This window comes from Cuculus canorus, chromosome 9 (assembly GCF_017976375.1).
Source record: "Cuculus canorus isolate bCucCan1 chromosome 9, bCucCan1.pri, whole genome shotgun sequence".
NCBI lineage: Eukaryota > Metazoa > Chordata > Aves > Cuculiformes > Cuculidae > Cuculus > Cuculus canorus.
In genome coordinates, this window is record NC_071409.1 from 22,765,518 (window position 1) to 22,793,094 (window position 27,577).

General features: G+C 38.5%; 1 long non-coding RNA gene across 1 annotated transcript; it reads right to left on the reverse strand.

Moving 5' to 3' along the window:
- Positions 1–3,132: 3,132 nt before the first annotated feature.
- LOC128853069 (uncharacterized) lies at positions 3,133–27,577 on the reverse strand. Its single transcript, XR_008451304.1, has 6 exons — positions 27,333–27,577; positions 26,410–26,477; positions 14,179–14,368; positions 11,963–12,139; positions 11,665–11,754; positions 3,133–3,221 (listed from the first exon to the last, which is right to left on the reverse strand). It is a non-coding gene; the product is annotated as an uncharacterized LOC128853069 (long non-coding RNA).

Here is a 27,577-nt window from a genome sequence, read left to right on the forward strand (position 1 = left end):
TTTGAAGATTGGTTTTGTTTTGTGGAGTTTTATTTATTTATAATTGGGTTGTGCTATCACCTTCCACACCATCTTTTACCATATGGTCATAAACTCTCACAGCAGAAAGGAGAAACAAAGAAAAGCATTGAAGGCTGAGCCTACAAGAGGCCTTTTCACATCTGTACCATCCATTCTGCTGCTAATACTCTTCCTCTACTCCCTGCCCAGTCGCTGTCCCTTATAATTTGTCACCCCACAGCTGCTCATTTACAATACCCCCTGGAGCCATGCTTAATCATCCCAGTTTCAAGCGGGAATATTTGAAAGGCTGAAATTCCCAGGTCTGAGCCAGATCCAATATAACTAACTTTAGCTATTGCTGAAAAATTAACATTAACAATACTCGCACTTCTTTATTTTTTATTCCGACTTAAAACCAGCTACACGCATAACATCTAATTCTGCAATCATTATTCATGTTGCATAATGTTTTGTTCACGTGCCTAGCACTTGTCAGACCAAATAAGACTACTCAAAAGAACAAATGCCTTTTCGGGTGAACAAAACCCATGGAGAGCTCAGCTCACAGTACTTCGTGAAGCATTTGTACTGGCTGACTGACACAGCAATGTCAGAATTTGGCTAGTGCTCATCAAAAATGGGTTTGTTTTTTGGAAATGCTTCACGGATTCATTGTTTGTCAAGAAAAGTGAGAAATCTGGCTGGAAAAATTAACAATTTCCATTAAAAGCTCCTAAATGAAACAAGCAAAAGATTATATTTTTACTAAATACCACTAAAAACAGTATAGCTCCAACTCTCACAAAAAAAAACCAGACCCTGCAAACTTGTCATCTTGCAAGACAGCAAGAAGACCTTGAAAGCTATCCTTTTTAATTTTACCATAATCAGTAACTTATTAACAACAATAATTTTGGTGCTGATGTGAGGCTGGTTCAAATTTTGGCCCAACAGAGGATAAGTGAAACATCTGCAGGAAACACATTTCTGTTACATTTTGCTTGACATGGGAAATGATCGGTGCAATTCTATGGCCTGTGATATGCAGGAGATCAGAGAAGATGATCGTAGTGGTGCCATCTGGCCTTAAAAATCTATGAATCTACATTTAAATTCTCACTTGAACCTAGGTAACCTCTCTCTAAGCCCATCTGCATGTTGAATATTCCCATTAAAAGGCAGTTGATAGCAAGCCAAGTATAATTTACTAGCCTCAATAAGCTTTATTTTATGTAGCCACCAATACTACATTTTGGCAACAAAAACCCAGAAGAAAAACCAACACAAAGCCCATTTTTACTCATAAATGCAAAGAACAGAAAAAAAAGTATGCTAGCAGTCCCTACAGCCACCACACCATTTCAGGGACAACTACCCAGTGCTGAGCAACCGCTGCACCACGCTCCGAAAGGAAACTTATACAACTAAGTTGTTGATGTACGTGTGTGGAAAACCCTGGGAATTTATCCATCAGAGACAGTAGATGAAGATTTGCACAGAAAGTGGTCTTTGGGACCACAGAAAGCTCAGGAAGGGAAATTGTCCAAGTTTTAAGTGAGACAGGTATCAAGGAACACACAAAGGTACAAGTCTTGTGCCTCAAGTTAGAGGGGTTTCTTTTTTTACTCCTAACAATCGTTCACTGGAGGTCTTGCTACAATGGCTGGCTTAAAATCAGGTGTTAGAAAGACAACAAAATAGGGCTTTTGAAGAGTTTCAGTGGCAAAGAGGGAGGTGAAAACCCTTCTCCAAGGCCTGACAGCTCTGTACTGTAAGCTCCGGTGTCCAGTTAACCAACCCTCTCAGGTTTCCGAAGGTATTTTCTTCCATATTTTATTCATAATAACTATGGGGTTTAGATAGCTTCTAAATAATATACGCATAAGAAGGGGAAGATGATGTTATTTAAGCACTTCGGTTAAATCAGTCTTGTATACATATCTTGCAAGTAGGTTGAAGGCCCATAATACACCAGCAGAACTTGGATGATACAGTAGTTTTTCATAGGTCTCAAAGCAATTTGGAGATGCTGTATAGTCATCCTGGTGTACCCAGGCTCTGAGGAGCAGGGGTTGCCTGCAGCCACACAGACATAGCTTAGGTCAGATCTTTCATTCCCTCTCAGCAGGACGTCCTTACTGTTAACTTGGTAGGGTTTAATGAGATTTCCTTTCTTGAAAGCTGGAACAACCCTGCAAAATTTTTTAAACAGGTATTCTTGATAGTTATACAGGAACAGTGGGAGCCTGATCCAAAATTCGTTGAAGCAGTATTCCTTCTTCCTTTGCATTCAGAGGCAACCAAGGGTAAAGGAAGAGAGAAGGGGTAGAAACAGAGTATCAGCCTAAACTTTTTTCCCTAAGCCTTGGGTTTATTGGGGAGGGGGTTTGTTTTTCAGTTTATCTGTTTTGGGTTTAAAATGTACATATATTTTGCATCTAAGGTTACCCACTCAGTTGGATTTTGTTTCCCACGAAAACATGTTCTGTATGATCAAGTGTGGGTTATTTCTAGTGAGGTTACTCGGGGAAATGTATTCATGAAGAGGCTGCATCCTGCTGATGCAAACCAAACACAAATAAAGAGACATGCCAGGAAAGAAATCTGAAGAGAAGCAAGTAATGAAAGGAACATTTTGGGCACAATCTGTTATTTGTTGTTATTATTATACTATGTCCATACTTTGCTCCCTTATTCTCAGTACTGTACATTTTAATTGTCCCCTGAAGAAACAGTTCTGTAGATACATCCACAGGGAGCAAAGGCTCTGTCAGTGACAACCAAATTAATTTCTCTGTTGGAAGCATGAATGTGACTCAAATCCCCAGAACAACGTATTTTTAACAGCTTGGACAATCTATCTTTATAGTAACTATTACCCTTTATACTTTGGAGGCTAAGATCCCTGGTAGTGCAATACTTATTTAGAAAGACACCAGTAATAAGAGGTTAGTGGGTCTGGTTGCAACATCACCTCAGTTTTGTAAAATCAATATATTGATTAAACTTCTTCAAACAGACAATGAGACCTTTCCCTAAGATTTAACATGCATATAAGGGGGCGGCTTCCCAGTTACACTCTACATCACAATTATGTGTTGCTTAACATATACAAGCCAACTTACACACCTTGGAGTCACTTCTGGGTTTAGGTTTTCAGTGTGTTTTGCCTCCAAGTCCAGCCCGGCTCCCAGCAACCCATGAGTCTTCACCACAAACTGGAGAAGAAATCCAGAGCTTAACCCTTGCAAGAAAAGCAGTATTTTCTTTTCTATTTGTGATTATGGCAACAAAACCTATATGAGAGTCTATATACACCTATGCCTAAAAATATTTGCAGAAAACACAGCAATGTTGAAATATAATCTGCAGTACCTCATTCCTGCCAAATAAATCCCTTCACATTTTCATGCTCCTCCTTCAGAATAACTACTCTTTTTTCTTTTTAAAAGTAACATATTTTATATCTACACATGATTCATTTGCAGTGAGAAAGAAAAAATAATACAGATTTATCATGAAAAACCCCAAAACTCCACTGGCTTTTGAAATGTTAACCTCTTCTTTGTTGAGTATTGCCACACAACAGAAACTCTGTCTAAGGGAACTCATCTAGTGCTTTATATTGCTGTCATGAGCACTTTTCAGACACAGTTTCAGACTCCAGGATCAAAGTATTTTGTTAAGTATTTTGATTTATTGATCCCCACTGATAACATTGGAATGATTCATTTCAGGGACTCTGTGAACTTGGTTTTTCATGCATGATGAGATTTTTCTGTACAAGTATACGTACACTTAAAACATTTGATAGCACATTAGAAAAATGTTTGTGAGGTAGTATAACCCAGAAATAAAATTAAGGAAATTTCTGATTTAGTACTGCTTGTTCAGGTCATTGAATCCTGTTGCACAATGGCATAACAAGGCGAGCTTTGCCACAGCAAGATCCACTGAGGGCTATTAGATGCAGCGATGTAGCTGCCACTTCCATGTCAGTGATCTCTTAAACAGCGTATTACTGAAAGCCTGGAGAGGATATCCAGAGGAATTATCTCTCAGTGTTTGCTCAGTTCTTATAGTATGGCCCTGAGCATCTGCTCCTGCCCACTGCCAGAGGCAGAACATGATGGGTAGATTGTCTTAGGTTTGTTCCCAATCTGCTGCGATTGCTGCAAATGGGCCTGAGAAGTCTCGCTGCCATTTTAGTTCATTTTGAGGATCTCTGAAAACCCTGCCAAAAATCTGTACCCTCACCACCACCTCCAGCGTGTTATATATAAATATATGTTCAGCTGAAAACGTCCTTTGCCTCCTCCCCACTCCAACAACTGAATAAAAAAGAGCAGCAAGGAGGACGAAGAACCACTGCTGCCTCTTCTGCACCAGTACCCCACAACAAAACTGCCCTTTGTCAACAAGGCAAACAAAGCAAACTTATTTTTTTGCAAAGGAAACACTTTGTAAAAGCATTGCCTTCTACAGAAAGGGATTTTATTCCCATGCAATGGGTAAGAGCTAGCTCGGCCACCTCAACAAGAGACCCCATCAAGCAGCCGCTGAGCACACCGCACACCGCTGGTCCTCAAAAAGCCCCAAGATGGGCAATTGCCAAAGTTTATTGGCAGAAGGCACTAGCAAGAAATGTGAAATATCCTTACTGGAACTGGATACTGTCATCAGGGAAGAGCTGAACCTACCACTTTTTTTCAGAGGAACGTACCTACTTGTATACCTGTATAGATTTCTTTCCCATATATGTTCCTTTCCCACAAATTTCCCACAAATATTATTGAGAAAATATGGCAAGGAAAGCCTAGCTGTCCTGGGGTCTGTACGTACTTTCTTCTTAGTTCTAGATATTTCTTAATTATCAAAACTCCGTATTTTGTACTTTATATTTGCCACTCGTTGACCCTTGCGGTGGCATTTCAGATGACATCACATTGACCCCCAATAGACTATTTACATGAACTGCACATTTTTCAAAAGCCTTGTGTGTATTTCCTTGTGTTTATTCTACTTTAAATTTTATTCTCAAAAAAATATAATCCCTCAGAAAAATGAGGAAAGAAAGAATCCTTTATGCACTCAGCTTTTGCTGAATTCTTCAGTGCAATTTGTGAAGTCTAAGAACAAAGTTTAGCTGTGCCTGCCACCTCTACTTCTAGAACTGCTCTTAGGTTTAAAACAATACCAGCAAGTTCAGGGAACTCAGTAAAATCCCAATTTATGACCAAAAAATTCTATTTAGTTGGCACAAACCTATTAACTCAGCTGAAAAGAGTGACAGTAATTGCAACTGGCTAAGGGTTGATAAGAAAACCCAGGCTAGTAATTTGAAAGAAAATTTACAAACCCTCAAAGTCATGTCAGACAAGAGAACCAAAGATAGCTGCACTCAGTGCTTTCTAATTTAAGTTAAAAAGGGGGAAAAAAAAAGAAAGAAAGATTTCATAATATTTGCACTATAATAAGAGACGTTTTCAAGGTGATAACTTTATAGCCCTTGGTATCTTATTCCATCAATGTCTACTCACAGAAAAATGAACTTTGTCACAGATCAAAATTGACCCTTATTGCTCAGTTATAAAATAAACATAAATAGAGAACATCAGATTTCACCTGATAACACAGGCATAGACTTTGTGCTGCAGGCACTGAAGCTGTGGTTCCTAAAATAATTGAGGTTTGTAATTGAAGACAGTGCAGAATTTGACTATCCAAATGGAAAATAAAAATCTCTTATTTGGCTTCGCAGTATTAACCAGCAGCAGAACCTGCTGAACACCCTTTCCCACCCACAACAGTGGTGTCAAACCATCACTGTCCAAATTAATACCCCAACGGGGTGGGCTGCACAGCCAATGGTTTATTATGAGCACTTTCATTATTCAGTTTGGAGAGGTAACAAGTGTTTTAATTATTTGTGCCATGTTGCTTCTACAAAACCTGAAATTTTGCTTTAGTAAAACTTCGTAACACTTCTTTGGAAGAGAATACTTCTTCCTCAGCATCACCATTTTCACACAATTTTCCCCAATCATCACCCAATTATACTATCCCATACTTTTTCCCAGTGTTGGCAGGCTGGCATCAGCTGCCCAATACAGGCAGCTTGAGGTGCCACCAAGATCTCCTCTTCCAGCACAAAACCTTCGCGTGCGGAACAAGTGTCTGTGTGGTCTGCATCCCCTGGAGAGACTCTGCTTCATAGCATTGAACTAAAGCATCGAACACTACTCTACAATGGGATTATTACTGCTCTTTTATCCAAGTTTCAAAGAAGCTCAGTAGAGTGACCTTTCCTTGAGTATTTTTCTCTGATTCTTTCTGATCTGAATTTTCTGTAGATGAAGAACTAAAAGAGAAAGAAATATTCTTTCCTTTCCCTTTTGAATTGTGGGAACATTGCAAGTTGTATATGTTTTTTTAGTATTTTTTTTTTGGAAAGTCTGAGATTTTTGCATTACCTAGGGTAAAAATAATTGTATCTAAGATGTGGAGCCTTGTGCTTCAGGCCACAGGTCAGCTGCTAACTGATGGATTAAGTAAAAAAACCATATCCTCGTGAGAAATCCATTCTCCAGTTGTCCGTAATGGACAATCTCGCACCTTTCTAAGGAATGACTGTCAGAAACAGAGGTTAAAATAAGAGCATTTCCAGTCTGCTCCAGTACAGCAATTCCTCTGTCTTGAAGGCCAAGTATTTTTTTGTTTCTTTCAGCACTTGTGCAATTGAGACACAGATTTGGATATATGGAGTTAATGGTATTTTTATACGCATGTGTAAGTATTAACTGAGAAAATATTTCTGTTCCTGAATTTATTTTTTAATACCTACGAGCAGGGCCACTTCATTATGTCACATAAGGGTACATTGTTAAATCCTAACTCACATTTACATGCAAGTAATATTGTTGGCTTACATTTGCTTGAATAATAAAATCTCTGTGCCAGCTGCTTCCTTGTTCAGGCAACAGAGTAGAAAGATGTTACACACATTTAATTCATCCCCTTTTAATTCTACTTTTCATGACTTGGTTTTCATTTCTTAACTTCTCATGCCTTCTTATGCACACTCACACTTTGCGTCTACTACAGGCTGTGATGAAATGTTTTTCCCCCGAGCACTGTACTACAGATTCAGCAGCATCCCCCTCCTGTAGAACATTCTGAATTCCACATTTATTCAATACTATGATATCTAGTGAGAATTTAGGCTCTCAAGGATACCGCAAGTGTAAGCTTGATGGTTTAGTGGGTTTATTTAGAGAAAAACATCTTATTAATCCAACTCTTTATGGGGTATAAGAACACACAAATGAATAAAACCTATGAGGTATACACTGTCAAGAATGTAACTCTCTAGAAAAAAAAGGGTGTGCCTTACAGGTACAAATATAAACTTTTAAAAGATGAAGTATAACTAGCAGCAGGAAAATAGAGAAAGGAAATTTCTAATATACATTTAAAATTCTAAGTGATGTTCACAGATCAACAGCTAAAGACCAAAAAAACACCTGTACCAAAAGAGACTAATCACTCCCATTTGACAACAATTTTCATAAGTACAACTCAGCTGACAGAGCAGGAGTTATACACTTCGATTTGAATGCAACAGCTCATTTTGGCGAGCACTCAGGAAAAAAAAATTGAAACAAAAATCAGGTGGAGACTGCAGTTATGTCAGCCTGCCTTATGAAATGCTTTCACAGTACAGCACTCAAGACACTGTAACTGAGGTTATATACAAGTTATATGGTCGTAAGGACAAGTCAGGGTGTGAATACTAAAATGCTGTGAAAGTAGCCTTGTGTCACTGTGGATAAAATTGAATGGATGGAGTCTGAGATACAAAGCAATTGAAATGAAAAGGAATAAATCCTAAGAAATAAGCAAGTTATGCAAACTTGCTATATGAAGTGTTTTCTAAGCAAGAAGACTAAAGTAAACGGATGCAAGAAACCCAGAATCTATATGTCATCCTGTAAATGCAAAGACTGCCTGGGAATACTTACAGATGTTGCAGAACATCCTTCGTAGATGCTGTCAAACAACACTTGACAGTGAATTTACAGAACAATGCTCCAAGACTTCCAGAAAATATAAATGGATAGGTTCTCCCTCCTTCTGTCACAGGTCACCTGGTGCGTCCTTACACACATGCCTGGCCTGTATGAAAACAAGCCCATAGACCTTATCTGCATCCATAAATCTGGGCAGGCAGCAGTGGCAGCTTGGTTCTGCCCCGTCACCCAGATCGATGCTTGGAAAGCCCAAGGCACAAGGCAGCCAAGCAGCAGTGCTGATAGCCCTCACTCAGAGAAGAAACTATTGTGGTGTGCAAATCCTTCCTGAGTACCTAGACCGCCATTGCACTGTAAATCACATCTTAAGTAACCTGTAAACCACGCAGATTTACAGGTTACTTAAACTCCATGCAGCCTGCTTGCTGGAGTTAAACCCACCTAGGTGGGTGCTCCAACACTTGTTATGAGTTTCCTAGACACACCCTATGAAAATAAACTCTCCAGTGGAGTGACAATGCCACACGGGAGTGAAACTCCCATGGATTTTACTTCAGTAGGTCTCATGGATAATAGTCCTCAAACACAGGATGTCAGCAGTTTGCATATGTGCAGATGAACAAAACAGAATCCACCTTCATATCTTGGATCTGGGGCAAAATCCACACAGAGCCCAGCTGAGAGCTCAAGGGAGCAGCGTGAGCTTGTGTGACTGCGATGAGTTTGTATGTTGGTTGACTTCATGAGCGGTCCATCAAGGACTCACTCTCTCTCTTACTGCCTCACCACTCTCCTGCTAGGAAGTGTGAAGGGAAAGACTGTCAATATTGAGGCTGTAGCTGCTACACCAAACTCCATCTGCTCTGGAAGAGCTGGGGGAAAACAGAGACACTGTCTGTCTCTGGTGAAAAATAGCCTGCCAGGAACTTCCTCTCCTCACTTCCTTCCCTCGCCTCCACCACAGTGAAGACACCAGCTTTGGATTTCAATGTACAGCAGACACAAACCTCAGCTAGCACTCTTTGTCTTTAATGCAGTCAGTAGTAGAGGCACATTTCAGCAATGAAATCTAATTCATTTTCCAAACCTGTTAAAGAAGATCCACTGATTGATGAAGGAGTCAAGGAGTCCAGGTGTAATGCAGAAGAGGGCTTTCGGAAGGACGCAGAGGAGAAAGGAGGCAGGAAAAGAGATAAATCAAGGCACTTGCAAACAAGCAGGGCAGAGAAGAAGTAAAAAAATTCTGAATATAAGAGCAACAAAGAAAATAATCCCTCCAACTCTTTCTAATGCAGGACCCTATACGTGACTGCAGCACAGAATAACTATGGCTCATATAAAGCCTTCTGGAAATTTCTAGGTACTATGGCTTACTTACATGAATATAAAAGACAGCCTCAGCTTATCCTTGACCAGGCACAACACTGAATTTTAATCACTCACTCAGAATTTGATAGCTTGCAGAGACGAGAGTTTTTGTAATAAGGTTTGATAAAATATCACCCTTGGGAGATTTTGTACATAAACACCTCAAAAGAGTTAAGCAACTCTAGTATACAGCTTTCATGACAACAAATCTATTCAGCATCAGGAGCACAACCCAGGACTTAAAAAGGTTATAACTCTGCATAGCAATGCTCTTTTCCTCAGAGTAATATTTGCTCTTAACAAGGTGTGCAAAGGGAAGTGGAGACAGGCTCCTCTCCTAAATCTTCACTGAAATTATTTTTTTCAGGAAGAGGACTAAACTCAAGATTTTTACCAGCCATAGAAAACACACCGTTTGCACAATAATCACCTCCCCAAATGACAGCTCGGTGTCATTTCATATTTTTGTGATGCCATCTGACAGCCAGGGTTTCTAAGGAAACACCAGTATTGGGGGAGCTGGAGGGAAAAGAGAGAAAGGACAGAACCTAAAAATAAGAGTCATGTGCCTCTCCAGACATTAAAACCACATGGTAAAAAACCTGTAAACATCTCCTCGGAATGGCAACATTTCTCAGATGCCTATGAAACTCCATCCAAGTGGAATCGCTTTGCACTTAATGTGTGACTAAAAGAGCATTATATCTATGAAATCACATTCATTTAAAGGATGTTTGGGAAAATATGCTGGCTAGATTATTACTTAAACTACCCCAGAATAAATGAGAACATTGTAATTTTGCACTACTCTAGGCCCCAATAGGACTCAAAATCTCACATAGAGCATGAAGAGAAGAATAGGTTTCACCTATTTTGAATATTGATGGTTTCCATACTGAAAATGTTGCAGGAAGAGAAAATAATATCCCTTCCCTTGAGCAATGACAGAATGTGCTGGAATCAGAATTCCAAAGCGCTCAAAACTCATTTGCACTAAAATACCTAAAGAAATGATGCCACAATATCAAGTTGTTGGGTCGAGTTGCAGTTGAGTTAGGAGGAAAGAAAAAATGCTAGGAATATTTAGAGAAAAGTCAAAACCTTTAATTTTTTGAAATATCACTGTTTGTCCAATTAGCCCAGAAGAGAATCTCCTCTGGGAGACTGGTTCATCTGTGATGAAATTAGAGCTGTGCTCTAGAAAAGGACCACAGCCCAACCTGTAACAGCACACGGTGCAATGCTGAAGACAAATTTATTATGGAATAACTTTGACAAAAAGATCACTAGAAACCCTTAAGCATCTTACCATCTCTCCTGGTTATGTAAGCAACCACAACCAGCACACGGTTAAGGAGATGATTTCACCAAATATGATTACTGGGCTTTAGACTATGTGTAAATACTCAGAGTTTTCCTCCCAGACAGCCACTAATAGAACGTCATCTACAGATCAGGAGGAAATATTTGTGGAATTGAAATCAGAATGTTTCACTATATTTTTAGAAATGGTAGCCAGAGTTTTTTGAAGGGGTATAGCTTTGACGTTTCATGCTGCTAGTGGTTAGACAAAGAGATCTAGAAGACATCAGTTTAGCAATATATACAGACACTTGACACCGAGTACTACAATTTGCTGTGAGAAACCTCTCAGCGTCAGGGCTTAAATAGTCTTTTTTTCCTATATACAAAGTTAATTAATCATTTCCATGTATCATTGTTTAAAGGAATCTTTAGTCACAAGCCTGTAAGTATACAAGTGTACTTGTAAATATATAGGGATTACCAAACGTTATTCTCAAAGGAGCACTGAGCTGTACCCCCAGAAGACAAGCAAAGCTAGGCTGCTCACAGCAGGGAAGGCAGTGGTCTCTCCTTTCACCTAGAGCATCTCCCCAGCCCTGTCCACTTCAGAAAGCAACTGCCTTGAGAGGTACTGCCAAGCTTAAATCATTAAGGTTCATTAACTGCATTAAAGGGTGGGTGGTATGCCTTGTTTGATAAAATGCAAAAGTGCCATACCCACTTGCTTCAACAGACAAACAGCTCTCCTCCCTGTGGCTCCATGGCCGGAGTGGTGGGAGTGCCCAGGGCTCTCCAGTTTGCTTTAATCAGGGCCTTAGTCAGCCTCTTTCAATACTCTGAAAGAGTGCTCTGGCACGTGGAAATTCATTTTTAAGTGTTCCCATGGATCACATGCTATAAAAGAATTTATCTGGTGTGTGAGGTAGGTTAAACATTTTCAAATTCATACAGATATTACCTTAGCTACCTTAGCAGGAGCCTTCCTCTCATTGGTGATGCCACCAGCTGAAGCCTGGGAGACAGCCTTCAATTAGCAGTATAAACACACCTGAAATGTAAAAGAGAGACAAAAATGCAGCCTTGCTCTTTCTCTTTCTTGTTGCAGTCAGAACCGCACAAATTGACGTGTGGTGTTCCTGAATTTGGGCTTTTTCAAGTTTGATTCATGAGGATAAAACAACGGGGAAAAAAAAATCTTTATGCCTGATTTGGCAAGCGGGAAGAACAAAAAAACCCACCTGACTAACCACACTAACCTTTTAAAATGCTGCGTTTTCATCGACTGGCCATTCTCCCTCCTCGCAGGCTGCTGAGGCTGCACAAGGGGACAACAACAATTGCCACTTAATCCAATTACAGAATGCTCTAAAGGTCGAGGAGACGGAGTAGCATGCCATTTGATACACGATTATCAGGAATTAAACTCTTCATTCCTGGGACAAAATTTTAACAAGGACAGTAAATGACTCTGAGAACAATCTAGAATATCTACAATTGTTTGAGGATTCTTGGTACCTCTTCAAAGGTACCTTTCTGCAAAAGGGATTATCTTCTTGAGTCATTACAGCAATATATAGGTATAGGTCTATTTTATCTCATGTTTATTTTATTTTATGAACTCTGGACCTGATCCGGGTCACATTTCCAAACAAGTTATCTTACCAGAGAAAGCAGGAGGACAGCTGTAAATAAGAAATACTTGTATGGTCAGATGTTAATGGATTTAGGATTCTTGATTAAGTTCCACCATCCCTTTAAGCATAAAATACAGAAGAGCAACATATATGAAATCTTGTTTAATTTCTAAAAAGCTGAATTTTCATAATTGATGTGCATATTTCACTTTAAATTCTAAAAAAAAATTATGAAATATCTTTAGAATACTAATTGGGAAATTTTAGATCTTATTCCTTCTCATTTTCCTAGAAAAGGTTTGCCTATGTCCCAATTTCTAAAAAGGCCTTCTATATTTCTTCACATAAAATAAGGAATATGACTTCTTTTATCTTTTAACACATTTCCCAATGGAACCATTTCACATCCCATCTCAGCTAGCTGTCCACAGTGACTGCAAATTGATTTATTCCTTGAAATGGCCAAATTTTGTCATCAAAATGCTGGGAAATGCTTCAATTCAATCTTTGCATGTCCTTCAGCTTTCTTTTATATCTTTTCCTGCTTTAGCAACTGTTAAAATGTTAAAGGCAGTCTTTTATTTATTTATAAGGCAGTAAAAAAGAAGGCATTAGATTAGATTATGCTTTACCCAAAGTAGCAAATACGTAAAACAATATTTTTACTTGAGTTTTTCAGCAGAGATTTAAGACTAACAACAAAGTTCCAACAGTAAAAAATCTAAGGAAAAAAAAATTCAATCAAAGGAGAATAAAATATAGCAACATTTCAGATGAGTATTACTACTTTAGTAAGCACTACACATTTCTCTGTATGCACATATCATTGCTAAACCTCACACAATATCACAATAATATAGCAAATAAGGTTAATAAAGTCATTCTTAATTTAGGCATGAGACAGTCTCGCTCAAACATAAGCATAAAGGTTTTCTTAGCTTCAATTTCAGATTATGTGTTAAATGAATCCTTTAAGATGTTCAAACTCCTCCAAGCTATCACTAATAAAACCTTGGGTTAAAACCATGGTCCAGCTAAAGTCAGACAGGGATTTAAAAAAAACTGAACATTTCAGCATTTATGCCTTTTCCCAGTCTAACCTGTTCTCTTTATGCCACTCCACCACGCTGGATTTAAGGGTGAGTGGGTGAGTGAGTGGGTTCTCATTCAAATGTGCATGTGTACATGTACATGAAACATATACATAAAGTTGGCGATCATACATGCTGCAGATTTCAAACTGAAGAAAGATAGACATTGATGTCCTGTACAGGACGAAACTCCTCTTTTTAAGTGTAAAAAGTTGCTAAACATTCGTTCATGTTTTATGTAACATGCTGACTTGTATTTCACATTTTTGTATTCCCAGTTCTCATCTTTTATATATATTTAATGCTTTACTTTCTACTTGTGGCTTGGCTTCTTTTCTTATACTGAAAAGCATATTCAGCAAAATCTTTTTCTCAAAGCTCTATGATTATTTACTGTAATTTAAGATCATTAATCAACTTCTCCCTTCTGTATTGACTTTCAGACCTCAAGTCCAAATCTGTGATTCCCCTGCTTTATATTGGTGATAGTATCTGTCTGTACGGGGGTTCTTTTTGTAATATTCCTGTCATGAAAAACCTGGTTCTTTGCTGAGATTTTAGGGTGTTTTCCTCCAAGATGAGTGTCTGTAACCTCAGCACAAACTGGGTGCAGCCTCAGGTATCTCATGCTATGTGCACCAACGATCTGATTTTTACTAGTAGGGGTTTATACTAAAATACTTTGGGTGCAGGAGTTTAGGATGATAGTTTTGTGGGTTTTTTCATTCTTAGCATCTCAGTAGTTACCTTTCCGCATTGACCTATGAAAGTTTTGGCTTCCCTGTGTTGCGAATGATTCATTGTGGTCCTTCTGCTGCTTCGAGGCAGGATGAAAGGTGAACGCTCTGTAGAGAGCAGGCTGTTCTCTCCAAAGGAAAAGAACTTCCACAACCTTGCTTTTTTGAAGTATGCTTGTGAGCCCGAGTGGGAAGTCACTCTAGTGAAAAAAGGAGTTAACAGGAGGATTTATTCATGCTCAGTAGCATAGAAATCAAAATTGCTACCATCTCTTCCCTGAGCTAGAGTCCAGGTTTTAACAACTGGCTCCTCAGCACAGTTCTGGTAACACATCAATGGAAATAAGATCCTTACAGTCAATGACTGACTGTAATCCAAGTTTGAAACACCAAGTTCAAATTCTCCAGACAATTTTATACTTGTATAGCTTACAGTTATCTCTAAATTTGAATGCAAAAAAAAAAAGAAATAAAAAATATTTTAATACATTCATCTCTTTATCCACAATATCAGTGTTCTTTCTGCTATGTTTTATATCGATTATTTTTTTGAATATGATGTGTCAGCCTATGTATAAACCAAACCTACAGTTCTTTTTCAAGAAATATATCACTGGGTAAAAGAATTTCCTTACTACAGCAGACTCATAGCTACCTCACTTTATTCCTGCCAGCGTGCAGCAACAAATCCATCATAGACAATTGTAAGAAATTCTGTCATAGGCAAATGCAATCAAAAGAATGACACTCTCTTTTTTTTTCCCACCCCTCAGAGGAAATTAGCCTCTAACCCAATGTCAGAGGGTGATATATGCCTTGAAGAATGCTGATGCGTATTTCTTCAGAAGAGCTGAGGAAGAATCTGGATCCAGGCAGCCAGGTATCTCTTTCTGCCCCAGTTAAACTTTGAGCCTTGGTACATGTTGACTTACAGCAATAGTTTCTTCCATTACTGTTGGGTTTTTTCAATACACAGGTATATCTCATGTAGTAAATTGTGTGCTTGACAGCTTATGGTTCTAATTGCATTATAAAACCAGCAAACAGCAGCAGCTAGTTTACTCCTGGTACATTAATTATTTACTGGAAAATGTAACTTAAGCGTATCTCCTCTGATTTGTTTCTGGTCTTGAGCATCTTATCTCAGTCTTTTGACTTTCAGCTCTTACAGCAGTCTTCTGAGACAACCAGTGCTTCACATTGTCTGCCTCAGTATATCTGAAATAACTCCATTTTTTTCCTCTTTCTTTTCCTTCTGACAGACTTTCTAGCTATTAACATAATATTCTGGTTGAGCACTTAGCTTTTGTGAGCAGAATAACATCTATTCCCTGGTCTATATTGTACTGCTTATATTTTGTTTACATTCTGACTCTGATTACTAGCTTGAAAAATGATGCATATTAAATGAATATCTTGTATTGATGCCCGAAATTACATGTCGGTGTACTTGCCAGCAATGGATGTATCAGCATCTGCACTACAACTTTGCCTTTGCATTTTTAAAGTTCCTCTAATGCTATCTAGCTTTGTCAAATTTTAAGCATCCTACAAATATTGTGGTCTCACTTATTAATACTGCAACTTCATTGTTGCCTCTTGCTATGAGAATTTTTTCCTCTTTCACAGGATGTCTCTGAGCCAGTTTTTAATCCACAATGAAACTTTACCTCACATCTCAGTGGCTTCCATAATGCGATCTTCTGAAGGACTTCTAACTATGACTTACCCTGAAGCCCAACAAGATAGTTATTAAACACTTTGTCAACAGTCTCAACGAGGGATTTTGGAGTAGAAAACCATCACCATGAGAATCTGTGGGAAAGACTTAAGGAAGCTTTTAAGATCATGGATCCATGTGTGAATCTCTTGTTAAAATCAAAGTCATTGCACAAGTAGAAAAGATTCAGGATTAGATTTCATATCAGTAAAAATATTGGGAAATCATTTTCTAGCCAGAAATATTTATTTTATGCTTGCATTACTTTTGAAGGAAATTAAAAAATGTGAAGTTTCTGGGGATCTAATTGCAGAAGGAATCGCAACTGTTTTATCAGATAAAATTTTGAGTTTATTTTTATTTCACATATTCTCTCCACTTCAGTGGCAACAGGTTAAAGGATTTAATATGTATCAGGTATTTATGTTAAGTATAAAGGGCTAGTAGCAAAACTTGTATACATGTGCTATTACTGGTTTTAATAGAATATAAATGACTACTTCTGTTTCAATTTACTACTTTAGTTTTGCTGCCTGAACCACACATAGAAGTATATATTCTTCTAAGGAAGAATTATTTACATTACATTACATTATCGCTTAACACGTATGGCTTTAGCAAGCAGCCTGCTGTCCGTATAGATCCACTCTCACGTGGGAAGAGCCAAAGTAATACTTCTCTTGTTTTATTTCCTTCTAAAAAATACCAAATAACCAGAAATATGTTCTGTTTTTTTCTTATTTAGTTGTTGCTGTTTCAAGGATACAGGTCGCACAAGCACTTCAGGACAAATTTATATATATTTCATATATACGATTTTCCTTATAAGGACTTTTTTTTTGTTGTTTTTGAGTTAGAGGTATGGCCTAACCTAAAGGCACATGCTTAGTTTTTATTAATTCAGTAGTGCATCTATGAGCAGAATACTTTGGAATATTTAAGTGTTCCAGCACAGGGGAATTTTTGTTAGGGACTTCATAGAACATCCTTCAAATCAGACACGTCAATAAAATTCTTCAAACTGACAGAAATAGACTTCCAGGATTTCTTATCCTGGAAATAATATATAAACATGAGTATACCTTTCCACCCTTTAGATTATATCAGGAAATCATTATTGTGTTATACAAACTAATGAGGGCAACTAATTTCCTAAATTTAACTTCTGTGAATGAAACCAGGCATAAGGTATATAATCGGTTACATTACTTTTTTTCTTAAGAGGAAAGGGAATCAGTGAATGGAGCAAATGGGGATGTCCTAGATGGAAAAACACTTTATTTTCTCTCCAAAACAATTTTATGTAATAATTCTATTTTTACCTTCCTACTGACTTCTCTCCAATCTCTCTTCACTTTGAGAAGATACAGTGATTTCAGATATGAAGTTTTTTCTCTCCTCACATACTGATTCCATCACAATTAAAAATAAATCTAAAGATTACCTCTACAGGATTCCTTTCAGGATCTTTGATTCATCTCAGAAATACTTGTTCAGACAGGTGTTTTGATATATATAACTCAAACGGGATACATTTTACTTCTTTTATATTATGAGCAACTCTTTGAAAAGCGCACAATTCTCTACTTCTATTCTAGAAGACCCTTCTAAACCCAGGATTAAGACATTAATATTAATAGCCAGAACATGACACTATTGCATTAAATTCCTGAAGCATCTTTCTACAAATCTATGAAGAAAGGCTTTATTTTTTGGAGATACAGAGCAAATGGGGTTGAGGGTGGGGTTGAGGGGATGGGGTTTGGAACAGCAACAACAAAACAAACAGACAACAACAAAAAACCCACCCAAAATAAACCAACACCACAATCCAGGTGGATGTCTTCAGTGCTGGCCAACTCTGTCCTCTTTCTTGACGAAGACTGGGGACTACTTGGGGGTGTTTAGCCTGCAGAAGAGGAGGCTGAGGGGAGACCTTATTGCTCTCTGCAACTACCTGAAAGGAGGTTGTGGAGAGGAGGGAGCTGGGCTCTTCTCCCCAGTGACAGGGGACAGGACAAGCTGGAACGTCCTCAAGCTCCACCAGGGGAGGGTCAGGTTGGACATCAGGAAAAAAATTGTCACGGAAAGGGTCATTGGGCACTGGCAGAGGCTGCCCAGGGAGGGGATGGAGTCATCATCCCTGGAGGTGTTTAAGGGATGAGTGGATGAGGTGCTGAGGGACATGGTTTAGGGTTTGTTAGGAATGGTTGGTTTTGGTGATCCATTGGGTCCTTTCCAACCTAGTGATTCTATGATTCATTGAGATGGATCGGCTCACCTTCTCTGGGCTCCTCCCGACAGCATTCACAACACCCCTCACATCCCAGCACCAGGTTGTGTGTCACTCCTGTGCTCCCCTCTGTGGGGAAGGACACCACAGGTTTCTCAGATCTTTCACAAGAATTTGACGGTTGAGATATTGATGGGCTGCAACTTCAGATGAGGAAAAGGTCTCTGTACTTTTGCTTGTACACAGCACAGGATGATGAACCACATACTGTGCCTCACCCCCCCGAGCGAAGCAGGAGTTACAGATCCTTCCCATGGTGCAACAGGGAGGTGTCAACTGGGGGAAGCCTGGGAGCTCCTCTGAGGGAAACCACTATATAAATGCTAAAAATTATTAATGTTCGCAACAGCTGCCAAGAGGTCCAGCGCAGCCAGGGAAGGCTGAGGAGGGGGAACGGTACACGCTGTCCTCCCAGTTCCTGCAGCAGCATTTCAGCGCGCTCCTGAAGCGGCGTGGCATTTGCGGTAGCACATTGCATTAGTTTTACCAGTTAATGAAAGACCTAAGGCAATCTAATTCAAGCTCTTTTCTGGGGAAGCATGCCAGCTATATTCCCAGGCCAATTATTGCTTTCGCAAAGTGCTCTAAATCTGTCAACAAGCAAAAGTGTGAACTACAGTATAAAAACACAGTTAAGAAGGTGACCCAGTTGTTATAAGAGGAGTGTTTCTTCTTGCAGTGGGAGCAATGAAAGTTGGCTGCCTAACAGCCAGCCAGCCCGCGGCACCAGCGTGTGATTAAGTGATATGTTTATATACTATTAGCACATGCCAAAAAGTTTTTACTCTTTTAAAAAAGCTATATAGTTTGATAGTAAATAAATGCTTATTCTCCTACACATCTGTAGGAAAAATACCTTGCAAGCTATTGTGGGAACACCTAGAAAGGTTCAAATAACTTGTCTGTCTTATTGTTGGGAGTATACCAAAGGTAGATAATATCTTTTTAGCTACAGAAGTAACAACATCTCAGTGTACATGGATATCTTTTTCTAAAATAAAAGGTAATAAGGGCGATCACAGAGTTGCAATCAATAAGTTTACAGCTGGACTTGATGATCTTAAGAGTTTTTTCCAACATAAATGATTATTCAATTCCTGTTTTCTTAATAAACTAATAACCGTATATTCACAAATATACAACATTATTGCTGGGTAGATAGTGTTCATGAAAAGAATTGAGAAAGCTTCTTAGCAATATGCTTTTATTCAGTGTCATAAAGGCCTGCTTTTGAGAAATCACCGATGTATCTTATCCAGAACACATGAAAGTCTCTTGCCACATACGAAGTGGTTTATTTTCTTCAAATGTCTGTGCAATAATTAAATGGAGCATAATATTGCCACAGTCTCACTGAGGGGTACTGATATATGCTGAACAAGTGCAAGTGCTTGGCTGTGCTCAGTTCCTCCAAGCAAGACTGATTTGCATCTGAAGCTTCCTAGATTTAGCTCTGCTGCAAAACCAGCCATGATCTGCAAAGACCAAAAGCCATTCCAGATTATCCATATTCCCCAAGCTTTGGCTCCAGCCCCAGTCTCAGGGCTGGGTGCTGATCCACTGTGGCTGTAGCTCTGCAATTGCAGAAGTCACTCTGAGGACTCTCCAAGCAAAACAGAATAGTAGTGCAAAGCCCCAGCAAGCACCTCATATTTCATGGGATGCAATTTGGTATGATATTATACGGGAAAAGGAGACAAGGTTTTATAGTCACATGAACTAAAACTGCAGGATTGATGGTGACTGTTAACCTAATTATGAGAATGAATCATGTCTGGCTCTACAGTTATTAGTCAACGTAATTCATTATTTCCTTAAAAATAACATTAAAATTTAACCAACAAAACCATTTATTGATGGCTGGACTTACTTTTTATTTTTTTTCCTAGTCTAAATGTCATCCCCGTTAAGAAAACGTAAGAGAACAAAAGTCAGAAAGAAAACTATCTTAGTTAGAATAAGCCATCTTTCATCATCTAAATAAATAGGAAAGTGAGACGTTATCTTATATAGATTTAGGTATACGGTTTATGCAATGAATTATTACAGCTTTTTTGCAAGGGATTTGGGATTAAATAAGACATTTTTCTACTAAAAACTTGGCTTTATTTAAAGATAAAAAAAATATTCAAAGCCACAAAATGGCATTTACACACCATAGCCAGTAGCGATTTCTACCTCAGAGAGAGATGCCTCGTTTGGTTGTATGGGTCTTTTGTTCCACTGTTCATTCTGCCTTTGGGATTTATGCCTTTCCTGAAGAGGAAAGCAGCAAACTGACCAGGCTTCTAGGGCAGCCGGTGTGGGATGCAGGAAGGTCACCTCAGTGGGGCAGACCCACCTGAGCGCAGAATCCCACCTACAGCTTTGCATCTACAGCTTTTTCTCATCTTGGCTTCTTTTCAGCAAGTATTCACAGAGCTATGGATAAAACATCTCCCTGAATAAGAGAGTAAGGAAGGAAAAATAACTGTAGAGGAGACAAGGAAAGCAAATCGAAAGGCAATTAGAAAGTTTTCCTTTCCTTCTGAAGTGGGTCCATCGAGATTTGCCACGCGGTATTGATGACAGCAGCATCTGCTGCTAAAGAAACTGAGGTTCAGAAAGATATATGGACTTCTTCCCCTAGTTAAACTGGCAAAATAGACCAGAAGAGAAGGAAAAGAAGGAAAAACCCCAGGTGGATGCATGAATATTAACAGCCCGAATTGAGCCCAGTTGCCAGGCTAGAGCTCAGTGTAGTTGTACGGATTTTGACTCGGTTGTCAGTTGTCTGTGTGATGTCTTTCCTTAGAAACAAGCAGAGCTATTTGACCGCCCATCAGACAACACACGAGCCTTACCTCCAAAGGAGTTAAACGTCTTGAAAACTGAACTGCTTGGATTTTATTAGTGATTGAACAGCTCTAGGTGTTTCTAAGCACAAATCAATGGAGAGATTAGCTGCAGCGTTGTGCCAAGAGATTGTGGAAAAGATGTCTGACAAGGGGATGTATTAAGAGACAAAACACTGCCTTCTGTGTCAGGGACCAGGTGCAAAGGAGCTGATTCTCCACCTTTCCCTCTGCTGGAGCACTGCAGTGAGGCCCAGTGATTGCTGGCTGGCTGCAGGGCACCGGCCATCCTTTGCCGCAGCCATCTCAGTGATTGCAGCTCCCAACAAGGGGCATTCAGGCACCATTTGATCGGGTCGAAAGTTTATCCTTCTGAGTTTCATCGGTCAGGATTTCATTGCTGAAACCCCTGTTTCTGTTAGCGTTGCATTTATGTTCTCCACAGCTTGGGTGCAAACACACCGGGCAGTTTGTCCCATTCAAGGGGCACCTGATGAAGAGCCACTACCTTAATAAACGTTTCATTTTTTTTATCCAGGTCGGTAAGAGTCTTCCTTTGACAATCCAAAGGCGGTCTGGCTCCTGGCCAATGAAACAGGAGTGGCAAGAGAAATTCATGAATCTAAAGCCACAAGCTTTAACATTTGTCCTTACAAACGGAAATCTCTTTACCAGGCTCCAGGTGGTTTAAACCGGATGAATTTCCTATGAATTTCTAAGAATAAAATTGACAAAATTGAGGAATACATTTGGTTCGTGTGGTTCTATACCTTTGGGTATGAGTAGACCTGCAGTATCCCTAAGGATGGGGTTTTTTTTTGTGTACTTCTATAGCAAATCCTTGTACAATTTACACACAAACTATTTCCACGGATGGGAAAAGTCACAGTCGGCCATTCAATTTGATTTAAGTATTGATGTTTTTCTTTCACTACCGTGCCAGTCAATGGCCCGCGCTAGGAACTAAAATGGACTGCACATTGTCAAACAGTGCTACAGGGTTTTAATATATTTTTAAGCATTTTCTAACAGGTCCCTTACTTTCAGATGAAATTGAATTTTTGAATATTTTTAATGATCTCATTAACGGCTCGTCAGGTATCCGTGTTTTTACACATCTCTCGTGATACCATTTCAGACATTTTCCTTTTATATTGTTTTGCAAAGGCTAATGAGGCTTCACCTCTAAGCGGGAAAGATCTGATTCTAAAGAAACTGAGAATCAGTTGTACCGACAAATTTGAATGCAACAGCAAGACACCGAAAATAATTATTTGCAAATGTGTCTGAACTTGTGGAATTAAATTTGAAACTCGCTTTCAACAATACAAGAAAGGAGTATTACCATGTGAAATTAAAGCTTTTGTGATTTTTTTTCCCCCCCTTTTCAGGGTTGCCTCTGCTGTATTACTGTTTCGCTGGACCTTGATGTCTCCAGGGGAGAGGCAAAAGAGATAAAGGGTCTTTTACGGTCTGATCATCACCTCTGCTCCATTCAGGTCTGCAAGTCTGATAGCTAGTTAGGGGCATAAACCAGATTAATTAGTGGTGTCAGTCCAGTTGTCTGCTGGACAACTGGCTGTAAAATAACTCACAGGCTCAGGGAGGACAGAAAGAAGTTAGGGAGACTAAAATATTTCCTTATTTTGAAAAGATGAATTGAAATATTAAAAAGCAAGCTATCAAAACAATAATGATGTTTTTTCTCTTTTGATTTTCTGTCCTTCTAACTACAAACAGAATAAAACCAGTATGCTTTTAAATTAAAGTAAATATCAAACCTGAAGTTAAAATTAAGCTAAATATTAAACCTACAATCAAAGAGGTAAAATGAAATGTCCAGTGTTCAATGTCAACCTAAATAACATCTGGTGCAGAATGGCTCCCGTGTGTGACACTTAAAATAACTCTTAGCTCAGATCACCCATGAAAAAGTAGATATAATTTACCAATAACTTAGTCAATGTGATTAAATTAAAAAGATCTTAAAGTAACAACTATACTCTGGGAATTGAAAACATAATTTTAAAGTTGATTCCATGTGAAAGTGAATCTTTAAAACTTTATATAAATATCAACAGAGTCTAAATAAGAAAGGCATTAGCCTGTTCTCTCATTTTTCCTAACAAGTAGACATATTTAAAATAAAAACATGAGAAATTCACTGATCATTTATTTATACTTAAAAAGCATTTGTCTGCTTGTTAAATGTAACAGAACGGGACGTCTATTTTAGCTTTTCCAGGAACTGCTTCAAGACAGGAAATTTAGGAAATTTCTAAGCATGTTTTCAAAAGTACTTTGCATTAGATAAAAAGAAAATAATTAGAGATGTCAAAATTCTTAGTCTTGGTGAAATCCATTCAAGTTTATGGCTACCGTTAAAATTACTGTCAAAAATCTAAAGTAAAATTAAGACTTCAAGTGAAATTTCCCAAATGGCACCCCCATAACCATGTGAAGCATCTGGACGAGTAGCCCATCCAGTTGAGAAGGGCAGTGAATTTACACACCAGTAGCACCTTGAACAAGTCAGAAAAGTTACTCATATTTACTTTTCTTTTTGCCAACATCCTCTTGTTGGGTCTGTGATCAGACTATAGTTTAATTACTGCGATTTGAAGCCACATTTGAAAAATCCTGTCTTCCTTTTCTTACCTCTTCTTCAATCGTAGACTCTCTATTTACATGCATAAAATGATTGTTTTGGAGATGCCTCTTCTCTAGGCGTTCACAACTTCCCTGCTTTGATCCATGAAATTTTGTGACAAGAACGCACTGCTGTGGAGGGTAAATATAATCGGGTGTCTGGCACCACAGCAATATTTTAGGAAACCATTTCTGTTCCCCAGTTCACTAAACCTCTAGGGAATCTGTAAACTCCACAAATTAACTCTACAAAGCAGTGTGCCTTATCAAGGTTTTGCTTTGTTTTCAGCATTTAAAACAATGTCCTAAGGTTTTGTTTTGATGGATTCACACTTCCAAAGGAAGAAGCTCTCCTCTGGTGTCCCATCTGCTCCTCTTTTCACCAGACTCTTGCAGACATCAAAGACACAACTCACTTTGCACAGAAGTGAGTTGTCCCAGGGTTAAATGGTGTTAACTAACTCCATGTGCTAATCCTTTTCAAGAAGGAAAACAAATATTTACCACGGTACTTCAATGCCTTCTCCAAAATATTGTGGCGGCCAATACGGAGAGCTGCTATTTCTAAACGTATATGGAAGTTCACAAACTCAACTCCTAAATTCTCAGGTCACAACTGTCTAAGTTGAAGGAGAACATTTCATACGTTAGAAGGAGAAGATTTAGACAATCTACAAATATTAAGTGATACCAGTGATCTAATCCAGAGCCCAACTAGTTTGTCTTTCCCTGGTCCCATGGCTCAGCAGAGCAGACAGAGGGTCGGTGCTGCTCCTCTGGTACTGGATGAGGCCGACATCCAAAGTGGGTGCAGAAACTGCCAAGCAGCAGCACCTGCTTTGGGCAGTGGCCACCATGAGGTAAATAACATTTTGCGCTCCAGAGCTGCTGAACTGTGCTGCTCATGCAGACCCAGCTCCAAAACCACAGTGTGACACTGCATTTCTGATGTGGCTCCATCCCTGGTGGCTCCAGGGTTGTTTTCTGCTGTACAAGGCCCTTGCTCTGCTGCACTGACCTACTTTAGTATTGTGGTTTGATAAAGTTTAAGAAAAAAAACTCAGACAAAACCCCCAAGCCCTGCAACAACAAAAGCATGAACAAAGTGACTACTTTTTAACTTGTTCTGTAGCATTCTTAGGCTGTTATGGAAAATAAATAAGACGAATCCTGTAATTCATTCTTATATACCTGAGGCAATACAATACGCATTTTTGTATGTTGGATTTTTGCTTCAAAGAGCTTTGTAATAGTCTTAACCAAAAGATGAACCGCAAAGGCTTTTTTTCTTTTTTCTTTTTTTTCATAAGATACTTTGCTGTATTGTAAACAAAGATTTAAGAAACAAAGATTTTGTTTTAAGATCTACAGCAAATAGGATTTATATTTGAATATTTACATTTGAATATTAGGGACTTTAAGTAATCTGCCTGTGAAAGACAAATAAATTAAGTCTTCAGAACAGTGAGGACATAGTTTTAATCATGTTTTCTGAAAGAAAAAAACATAAACCCTAAAATGTAAGTTGTTTTTTCTGTTCTCTGAAATGTTATCACATTTGCAGAGTGAGATGTAATGGTCTGACAAACACTGGGGCATTTGAAGAAAAATTAAAAATACAGTAAGTATCAGATAAATTGAAGATTTGTGGTACAGCATACTCTAGAGAAGAAAAGATTATGTAAGTGTCTGGATGAGTCCCATAATCACAGGACATGTCCATACCAGCCAAGGGAGATGTCTATATCAGCAGAGACCCTAGTCAGGAAACCCGGTGTATGAATAACACACGACATTGGGATTGCACTGGCTTAGATACACAGCCCTGAACTAGTGATAAACTCTAGACCAAAAGAATAGTTCATTCTTTGAATCCAAAACAATCCTGGCTGTGCAACGAGATGGTTCAACTAGCTGATTATAAATAATGGGTCTAATTCCTGCATCCCGCTGATCAGGGTTGTGGAACTTCACCAGTTTTAGGTCACAGAAAAATCTAGCCCACAGAGCAGTGTAATGGGAAAAATTTCAGTCGCAGGACATCTGGAACACCTTCACACGGTAACATTTCATACTGCCTTACTGCTGACCAGATCAACAGAAGTGCGTTACTGAATGTATATGATAGAGAATTCACTTCTTCGGTATCAATTATGTGTTTTATCAGGCTCTTGGATGGTTAGTATTTTATGTCAGTTCTTATTGCATCACCAGTGTACTTGATTATATAAAATGAATCTATGGATAACGATGTCATTCCTCCACAGGAAGTCTCCATTTTATAGACTGGAAATGGAGACAGTGAAATGTTGAAGTCTTATTCACAGTGCAGACCTCTGTGCAGTTATACCATCACAGCCTTCCTAGTGTAGATGCAAACTGATTATACCAATGGTTATTGCAGTAACCATTAATTATTTTGATCAGGGAAGTCATCTATTTTGTCAAAAGAATTTTTTTGCTGTTACACCAGAGTGTCTTAGTGTTTGACCATCATGGCTATGACCTAAAAATCATCTTGTCTCTGGAGATGCCTCGCCAAACTTCTTATGATTAGAACATACCCATGACATACAAGATTGCAGTGAGCTCAAGGATCAGAGTATTTACATCCTAGTCCTCCATGAGTTTATTTGTAAGGGAAGATTTTAGGAAATCCAGGGCAAAGAAAATATGAAAAAATCAGAGTATTTCTAATACCCTCAGTCATAAGAGAAGCAGATGTAAAAACTTGACAAATCCTACCTGGGAGGAATCCATCATGTTCCAGGAGAAACAATACCCAGCAATCAGAAAATTTGTTTGACATTATTCTGTGAAGAAAAGGACATTTACAAAGGGATTCATGAGAATTAGAACATAAATCCAAAAAACAAATAGGATTTCACGTTGAAGCTCCTACAAAATGCTTTCCCAGTTTAAGTCTATCAAAATGCATTATATAAAGACATATGACATCATTTATAATCTGTATAAATTCAGTGCTTGGAGCTCTATTCACGGAGTATAGAATTAGATCTCTTACACACAGAAATTTGGCACCAAAATAGAAAACAAAAGACAAGACAGTATACATTGAAACAAGGAAATAAAGGAACTTTTTGAGAGTTTTTGGAGAAGATAAAGAAGTAGACTTGCATGTGAACAATGAACTGCATGACTGACTTCATGGCTGAATACCTATTAGTTTTATATGGGCACTGTTTTCCTGGTGTGACTGTGGCAGGAGTCAGAAAGTTGAATGAGAGGTAATAAATTCAGGGATGTACAAGTTGTGAATAGCACTAGAAATGAAGAAAACTGTTTCTGAAACAATTTAAAATAGAAAACTTAGCTGAAAACAAAAATCATAGAAATAAATTGCTCCAAGAAATAGATTAGGAAAGTCAGCAGAAGTAGCAGGAGGATTTTTTTGTGATAGTGGGGTCAATGTTTGAGAAAAACAAGTGATTATTACAAAAGACATGATGTGGACAAGACTTAAACATGGAGATGTGTTTTAGAAACTTTGTATGGAAACTATGCAAGTGAAACCTGAACATTAGGTAACTTTTGACTAAGATCTCTTTCTTCTACTTTCCTCCTATCTATGCATTTAATTTCTGAATTAAAATATTTTGATAATGGTTTCTGCCATAAACCGGAATAGATATTTTGCTGAACTTTACCTTGTAAGAAATATCTTCAACTTGAATGCGTCCCAACATTCTTTTAACGTATTTCCACTATCCCCTGAATGCCCGACAAGTTGTTCCATTGATTTCAATACTCTTCAGATTAGAGCCATGGGACTGAAAGATAAATGTATTACATACTCCAAAATGAATACTTAAAAAGAGAGTGCAGGAAGATTAATGCATTTGGAACTATTGTTTTCACAGTGCCAATAACGAATAAGTAGGATAAGAGAATA